The sequence below is a fragment of the Hippoglossus stenolepis genome, chromosome 15 (genome assembly GCF_022539355.2).
Source record: "Hippoglossus stenolepis isolate QCI-W04-F060 chromosome 15, HSTE1.2, whole genome shotgun sequence".
Taxonomy (NCBI): domain Eukaryota; kingdom Metazoa; phylum Chordata; class Actinopteri; order Pleuronectiformes; family Pleuronectidae; genus Hippoglossus; species Hippoglossus stenolepis.
The window spans coordinates 19,576,856-19,585,239 of record NC_061497.1 but is presented as its reverse complement, the minus strand read 5'-3'; positions in this window follow the sequence as shown (position 1 = coordinate 19,585,239).

The window sequence follows — 8,384 nt, the reverse complement described above, 5'->3', positions numbered from 1 at the left end:
GCAATCAGTCAGCAAACAAAAGTGAAACATTTATAAAAAACACAATGTCCTTCTAAAAAAAGCATCTTTCCCCACAAGTGTTTCCGTGTGAGAGCGAGCAGATATCAGATACCCTCACCTCTTCTCCGCTGAGAGAAACCAAACATGTCAGTGGACGGTCAGTCAATCAATCTGTTTGCTTTGAGAAGCTCCAAAGCTCCTCGGGCAAAACATGAAGTACGAGGTTTGTCCGACTGTTCCAAGAGCTCTGAACAAAGAACTGTAGAGTTCAGCATCTGGAGCTGTGACATCACTGTTTAAAAACGGCCTTATTAGTTGTTGTGATCATTATTTACTTTTATATGATGTTACTGTTGCCTGAGAGCAAGAAGGTTCCTGGTTTGAATCCTGGAGTTCTGTCCTCCTGTGTGGAGTTTGCATGTTTTCTCACTCCGGCTTCCCCCCCTCAGTCCACAGTCATGGAGTTATGTTAATGGCAGAGTCTAAAATGACTGTAGTGGTTATCTACCTCTGAATGTTGGCCCTGTGAGACCCCCGAGACCCTCAAAGGAAAAGTGGTCTAGATAATGAGACACTTTTTCAACTCGAGACATTTAACTAAAATGAATCATCATCAGCATCGTCATCACGTTTCATTGGGTGTAGAGTTTTAATAATGTGTTGGCTGTATAGAGGTAAAGTTTGGATGGACCACACCACATGAATTATCTAAAGATCTTTGTAATTGGGTTGTTTTTAATGTATTTCAGGTTGCCTTATTAAAAACTGTCTCAGGACAACAGATGAAATTTAGCCAACTCTGGCTCATTAACAGTATTTTGTCTGTTTATCAATAAGCACTATATCTCTTTCAAATTTAAACTAGTAAGATAATAATCTGATTTATAGTAGTTTTCTTTATCTGTAGCATTTTAAATAATCTTGTGCGTGTTGTTTGTTGACAAAAGTTTATTTATTTATTGCTAGAAATCTAAATTGAATTTGTAATTTCCAAAAGGTTTTCCACTTGATGTGTGATGCACATCGTCGGACAGCAGAACGCCAACCAGGTTAAACATTTGACATCATAATTCTGCTCAGTCGCCGCCAGCCGCCTTTACTGATTGTGAAGAATGAAGCTGCAGCTCGTTTCTTCATGATCTCATGCTCTGAGCCTGAATGGGCCATTCAGCCCTGCGCAGGTTGTGCTGCCGCCGGCCAACACATTTCTGGGTGGGGTGCCTCACGAGTTATTAATTCTTTATTTGCGTGAATTTACAGGCCACGGTAACTAAGACGGGGGTTCAAAGGTCACGTGGATGGCACCCAGTTTGGAAAGTACAGAGGAAAAGGGGAGGGATGCTGAGTTGGTGTGTGCCAAGATTATTCAATCTTCAAACCTTTCTCTCTCTGACGTCTTCACTTCCTTCACTCTCTTCTGTTTCTCTCGCTCTCTCCCACAGTGCACTAACACAGTAGGAAAATAAACTGCAGTGAGATACTGTCGCTGGTCCTCGTGCCTCTTCAGCTGCTTTCACACATGCACTGTGAGAACACAGCAGGATATTGTACGGAAAACTCACTGCGAGCGAATGGGTATTTTAAGGACATTTCTAACACGTGTAAGATGCCAAACTGAAAAAAAGCAAAGAAGAATACAAATACCTCAGGATGAAAAAGAGGAGCGATACACGTGGAAGATAGAGAAGAAGGTGTTAACTTGGAAAGATGAGATTCGAGAGATTTTGATGATAAGGGCCGACACTGGTGTTGATGTGCTGTTAACAAAAACACACAATTTCCCCCGGGGATTGTCACGTCCTGCCTCCTGCTGCTCTACAGGCACCGTCCCTCACCTGAACGCTCTGGAGATTTCCCTGTTACGCATCTGACCTGAACAGTCTCCTGCTGTGTTCTTCATATCTGAAAGACCGAAGTTTCAGGGCTTTATCCAGGGTTCATGTTTGTAAACTGCTTTAGTCGGTGAGGATTGTCAGAGCCACAGCTTAGTCTGAGTTCACATTTTTGTCTTTTTCCAATGTCATTTTTGTCTTCAATTATGAAACCTCACCATTTCTCCATCCGCCCCACTGTCACAATAACCATCCCCCTCTTCTCCCTTGTTCTCTCCCTCTTCTGTTCTCCGTGCCCACGATGTGAGCCAAAGGTCTGACACAGATACCGAACTTAAGAAAACACTGCAGGCCCTCAGTCAGGAAGGTTAAACCAACACCGCGGGCAATGAAGGGAAAAGCAACAGGACAACAAAAAACACTTCTCCAAACTGGGCTGCATCGAGCCTTTCAAAGGGAAAGATTGTGACTGCGGTGGACGTGGAATATGTTTCTTATTACGAGCCATTATGCTGATTTATGATTGATAGATTGATAGACTGTGAGTCAAGCCGTTCCCCTCAAATGGAAAAATTAAATCTACAACGCTGCAGCCAAGCATTTTCAGTATTTGAAAACACCACAATTGCCCGTTTGTTTCCCCGTGGCTCTGCGGATCCTGTGTGTACGTGTTTCCCTCTGGTATGTGCAGCGTATCCCCAGGTGCAGGTCGCTGACCCCTCCACTGTCAAGGAAACGTTCGGCATTATCCGCTGCAGATTTTTCAAATAAAAACAATAACTGCGAGCTTTACCGGTGGGGCTGCGAGTGGCATTCCAGCCGGATTATTTGTCTGCTGCTCGCTCCTGAGCAAAATCTCACGCATGTAAACCTCCGTAATGGATTCAATAAGAGCAGAACAAATCAGCGGAGACATCCGATCTCAGAGCGTCCACTTATTGTTTTGCATTTTGGCGAAACGCACTGAAAACAATCGTGGAGAATAGCTGTATTTCAAAGTGGCAGTGTTCTGTTTTCCCACTTCATTCTCATCTCTCATGTTATCTGACAAGAATTTATTCGGAGAAAAGTTGGGCCGTGAATAATTCGTTTCCGGCGTTGAACCAGCTCGCGGAATTGTTTGGTGGAAACTTTTGTTCACTCACTTCTATTATGATCCTTCTCTTATTGAATTGGTCTTGTTCACTGGGATTTTTCAAACAGCTTCTGTCTCTATTTAAATTCTCTGCCCGTCAGGCTGAAGGCAGGAGTCTGTCCAGGAGGCCGTGAGCAGTGCAGCTGTTTTATGGTCTGGACATTAGTGCAAAGTGCTGAGATACAGAAGCAGTTAAATGTTAGAGACGCAGCCAGCAGTTCACACTGTCATCATCATAATTCACAAGAGTCATAAGTATTCCCTGATAACAGACCATAGTGGGTATAGCTTCTGTCTTAATGCAGCTGTGGAGCAATCGATGTGTTGTTCATTGCTTTTATTAACTTTGACGTTTTAATCCTTCACAAACAGACCAATGACTGCATCACAGAAATCTAACAACATGCATCTTATATTTGAAACTGGATGTTAGAAGTAGCGTGGACGTTCTGCAACCACATGCAAGACACTGTAAAAATAAACAATGTTTGGGAAAGAAAACGATTTCAAGGGAACTCACCGCACTAGACTGGTCTTTTATCGTTGACGAATATAAAAACCCTGAATGACACTTTGAGTTCTAAATATGAAAGATTAGTGTCACTGCTCACAAGTGACAGAATAGTCTCTGGTTAAACAATTTTTACAGTGTGATAAACTTGCAGAGCAGTTTTCATTAACCTACATTACTTGATTCTGACTTTAGCAGTAAATAAAACAAAGTCACATAAAAGGAATTTAAAGAGATCATACGTCCTGAACACACATTTTCAATAGCTGGCTTTGTAGTGTCCCTCCTATGGTTTGAAACATGTGGAAATTCAACATCTTTCTCTCCCACATCAGTGAGAAACGAGTATTTTGACTCAGATCAAAATATGTGTCTCCAAACTTTCACTCCGCATTTCTTCAGAGCTACATGATCCTAACAATCGTTCTGTCGTCAGTGCAGACAGACGTGTCTCCGCTCCAGATGCGGCTGCCCAGAGCGGAGAGGTAGAACAGGGAATTAGGGAGTATTTACAGTAAGAGGGAGATCGGTTGTGTGCAGCGTTTTTTGGCCGAGAGGAGACGTGGATCAGGCTTATCATTGAAACAAGCCAACTGCTTGTCGTTTCAGCTTAAAGCGTTGGACTGCTTAAGTACTCTGGGCACAGAAGTTTTTTTTGCTCAACACTCTGTTTAGATTAAGTTGGAAGGAAAAAGTATTGCTAAGTAGCGTGGCTTACATCCACGCTATTCTCATTTCAATAAATTGACTCGTCTTCTGGTGATTCCTGTGACAGACGCACGTTCGAGCGGCGGCAGCAGCATCGTGCTCCGAGCGACTGAGGTGACTGGCACTGAGCTGACGAGTGTGGGACGACTGGCACCACACTGGATGAGCTTTGCATTTAAATTTTGATCCAGCAAGGAAAGTTTTGATTTCTTTCCCGCGGGTCAAAGATTACATTAATATCTATTTGGTTTATATGAAGTATTTTACTCTTTTCAAACCTACATCAGTTATAATTGCAGCGACGGCTTATCTAAGTAATATATCTTGCAAAAACACGGCATACAGCACAAAAACAAATGGAAATACTCATGTGATTCCTACCAATTACATTTGGTATTATGATTTACTGTCATTAATTGCCCCCAGTTGACGGATCTTTGTTAAATCAATCATAGACATTAGCCGTTTTCAGACATGAACGGAAAAATGTCCGAATCCAATTTTCCAAGTAGCAGGTGTCAGACGGCGCCAGGACATAACGTGTAATTTCCACTGTGGAAATCTTGTGGGGGTTTTTTGTACAGCACCTCCACATGAGCATTGCTATTAAACCTTGTTGTCTTCTGCGTGTATGGCACCTCTTGTTCATCCGGAGATGTTTGTATTCTCTTTGTTTTTTTCACTGTCCATTTTCCAGTCATTTTCCTGCTGTATTCTCACATGGGCTCAGTCGGACAATTTCCAGACACTTTAACTTGGGGCCTCGAATGAAAAGTTGCAGAAAACGTCCAAAGCAACTGACTTGGACATTTTCATTCTTACATACAGCCTCTAAGAAAATGTCCGGAAGCATTCAGTGGAGCTGCTGATTGTCCGATTAGCCATTTTTGCCAATTGGAAGGATGGTCCATAGTCTTTTGAGGGTCACAGGGCGGCTGGAGCCAATCCGACACTGGGTGAGGGGCGGAGTCACCAGCGTATCGCAGGGCCAACGTACAAAGACAAGCAACCATTCACATTCATTTTAATCCTTTGTGCAATTTAGAATCTCCAGTTAACCGAGGCTACATGTTTTTGGACTGTGGGAGGAAGCTGGAGTTCCCAGAGAAAAGGGAGAACATGCAAATTCCACACAAAAAGACAGACGGGCTCAAACCCTGATCCTTCATGGTGTGGGGCCAGTTAACAGCGCTAACCGCTGCACCACAATGCCACCAAAGGCTGGTCCACAATCCAGTAAATAGATTTAGTCACTGGACAAAATCCAAACAAGGTTTTAATACTCTCAAATTACAAAGTTGTTGAACACACTGTTTTTATGTCTTTGTGGTGTTGATGCAGGTACGACTAAAGACGCAGAAATGTGGCACCGCCTCTCGTAAAATCATCAGGGAAATGTTGGTTCTGGCTCATTACGCGATAAATCATTACTGTAAATGACAGCTCGGAGCTCCTTTGAAAAGACTGAGTCACTGCAGCTGCCAGTAGTCGTAGTAATAGTAGCTGAGTCAGGACACTGTGGCTCCTGTGTTTGATTATAAGCGAGTGTCTCAGGGCTCCACGTCTCCCACAGTGTCTCTCACAGGCAGTTTTCTGTGGAGAAAACAAGGGGGAAAAAAACGACAATCTGTTTTGGCCTGCATGACTAATGAAACCACATTTCTTCTCGCTTGCACGGAAGGGAGCGAGAGAGGGCGGGATCGCGTCACTGCAGGGACACAAAATCATATAAATTAACAAGATTTGGGATTTTGCCGCTTCCAGAAAATGTCCTTTTCAAGCTGGATAAACTTTCACTGATTTATCACAGTGTTGATCTTTGCACGGAGCCATTGATGTCACTGAAAGGTCAGGAGCTCTGAACGGACTGTCCCGAGTCGCATTTCAGTGAGGTGGGGTTTTTGTTTTCCTCTCATAATGAATGACTGGACTCATCGGTTTGGCTTCTTAACCGATGACAGCAGCGGACCACATAACAAAGATATCAGGCAGTGAGGTGTGAGTGACGAAGGTTTATGGGGGGCGCCGTGGATATCTCTGACGTGCCCCCCCCCCACGGCTCCCTCATTTCCCGTCACGTCCAGGATGTAGACTCCCTCCGTGATCTCGGGCTCCAGAATTCACGCTCATCACCGCCACCTCCTGCGCCGCGCTCGTCCTCTCCCGCTAATTCCCTTCACCTCTCCTCTCCCCCAAACTGTACCGGAGATTTAGATGGATGCATCAGTGCACTGCACCTCTTCAAAGCCCCTTTCGATCATACTTACGGTGCTTTGTCTTCATGAATTATATCTGGTGTGGAAAAACACAAGCTTGAACAAAAAACAAGAGCCGGCCGAGTCTGGCGTCGGGGAAGGAGGGAAAGAATGTGATGATAAACGCGATGCTGTTTATGCAAGTCACTGTCAGTGAAGCCGTTATCATGGGTTTGCTTCTTCTCACCCATATTTAATATTGTCAGTCGTCTCCTCGATGATGAATGGTGCCGGTTCAAGGCTTCACGGTTTTGTGTTCCAGTGATGTCAGTGTGAAAGATGGCCGCACAGTTACTCTTGCAGATTTGGATGTGGGCTTTGTTGGCGAAGTCATTAACAGTAAAGCATAAACGTGACAGTGCCAAAGGAGCAGATACACAGAGCATCGAGTCGATAAATCTGTTTTACACTCAATTAGAACATTGTGTAGGTCGTGCTGACACGGAGAGAAAACTGGAGGGATATCTACATTTACACTGTGACAACTACACCCTGACCTGCATGAGAAATAAAAATCTAAAGACATTTTCCTCGAAGTTCCCATCTCGTTTTTTATTCAATCCCTGTAGTCACAATCTTAAAATGATTAAAGGGGACATTTTTCTGCTCATATTCAGGTTCATAATTTTTTGTTATTACTTTAAAAAGTTTACACGCCCTAATGTTGATAAATCACACTTTCCTCTTAGGGTGCAGGACAAAAAACATACAACACACTAGAGGAAGGAAACGCTGAAGCGCACCATGTGTCTCCTTAAACACCCGACAGACAATAAAAAGACAAATAACAAATTGGCAGATTGAAATTGTCTGATTTCCGTTGCCAACTTTTAGGAACGTCCTGGCTCATGGTCAGAATTGTCCAGACGAATTTGTGAAAAAAAGCATTTGACGGGAAAGGAGGCGATTATGAACAGGAAAAGATCTGCTGCTGAGTTGTGAGGTCAAAGTTTTGATTCTCCCTGTGAACTACAAGATTGCATTTGACCGACACCCCAGCGGCGACCTGCCCTTTAATCCGCAGAGGAGCGAAGTCACACCACGATCGTGAAGATTAACTGTCTCACCAGAGTCGGGGCAGTATTTGTCTTCTGTAGCATGTGGAGTTCCCAGGAACGTTCAGGGTTCCTCCAGCAGCTTTTGTTATATTCTTTCCAGCTCCCTCTTTAAAGTAGCAGCCTGAATACCAGAACTCGGCACATGCGGTTGCCATTTGTAGGTATATTACGAAACACAAAACACCGTATCCCCTCACATTTCAGAAGAACTACAGGAGGGATCTGATTTTTGACAGGAGGCAAGTTTCGCCTCAGGTTTTTTTTTTCTTCAGCCTTAAACCTCCATCTGCCTCCTCCTCTCGTTTCCCATGGCCCCCGCTGAGCGAGTCCACCAGGTTGTAAGGGATACGGTTTGTGGTCGTGCATAGCTCAGATGAACTGAATTCCTGGCAGCGTGGCATGACACTCGGAGGAGCAGTGAGATGTCAGGGCCAGCGAGCCGTGAGCGAGGGAGGGGGGGAATATTTAACCCTGGAGATTGTGTGTTGGAATAAGACGGATGAGGTGAGAATTCCATTTCATTAGAGAAGCCGGTCAGGGTGAACCAGGTTTACATATTTTGTTTTTGCACAAGTGATTTCACTTTTAAGATTTACTGTAAACCTGAAGGTGTCCATTGGCTGTTATATGCAATTATAATCATATTTACTTTTATTCTTCATATATACGTTTGAAATATGTCTCCTTATAAATGCTGATTGTGTTAATAGGCACCCATTCGTTATGTTCCCTATATCACTGATAAAAGTCAAGTGTCAGACTGAGTTTCACAGCTTGTTTCAACTCCACCAAAGGGCAGATAACAGATAAGTTATGGCAGGGTTAAGTTAAGATGTACAGTGGGTCCATTATTCTAAAAATACATCGGATTTCCATAAACTTTGT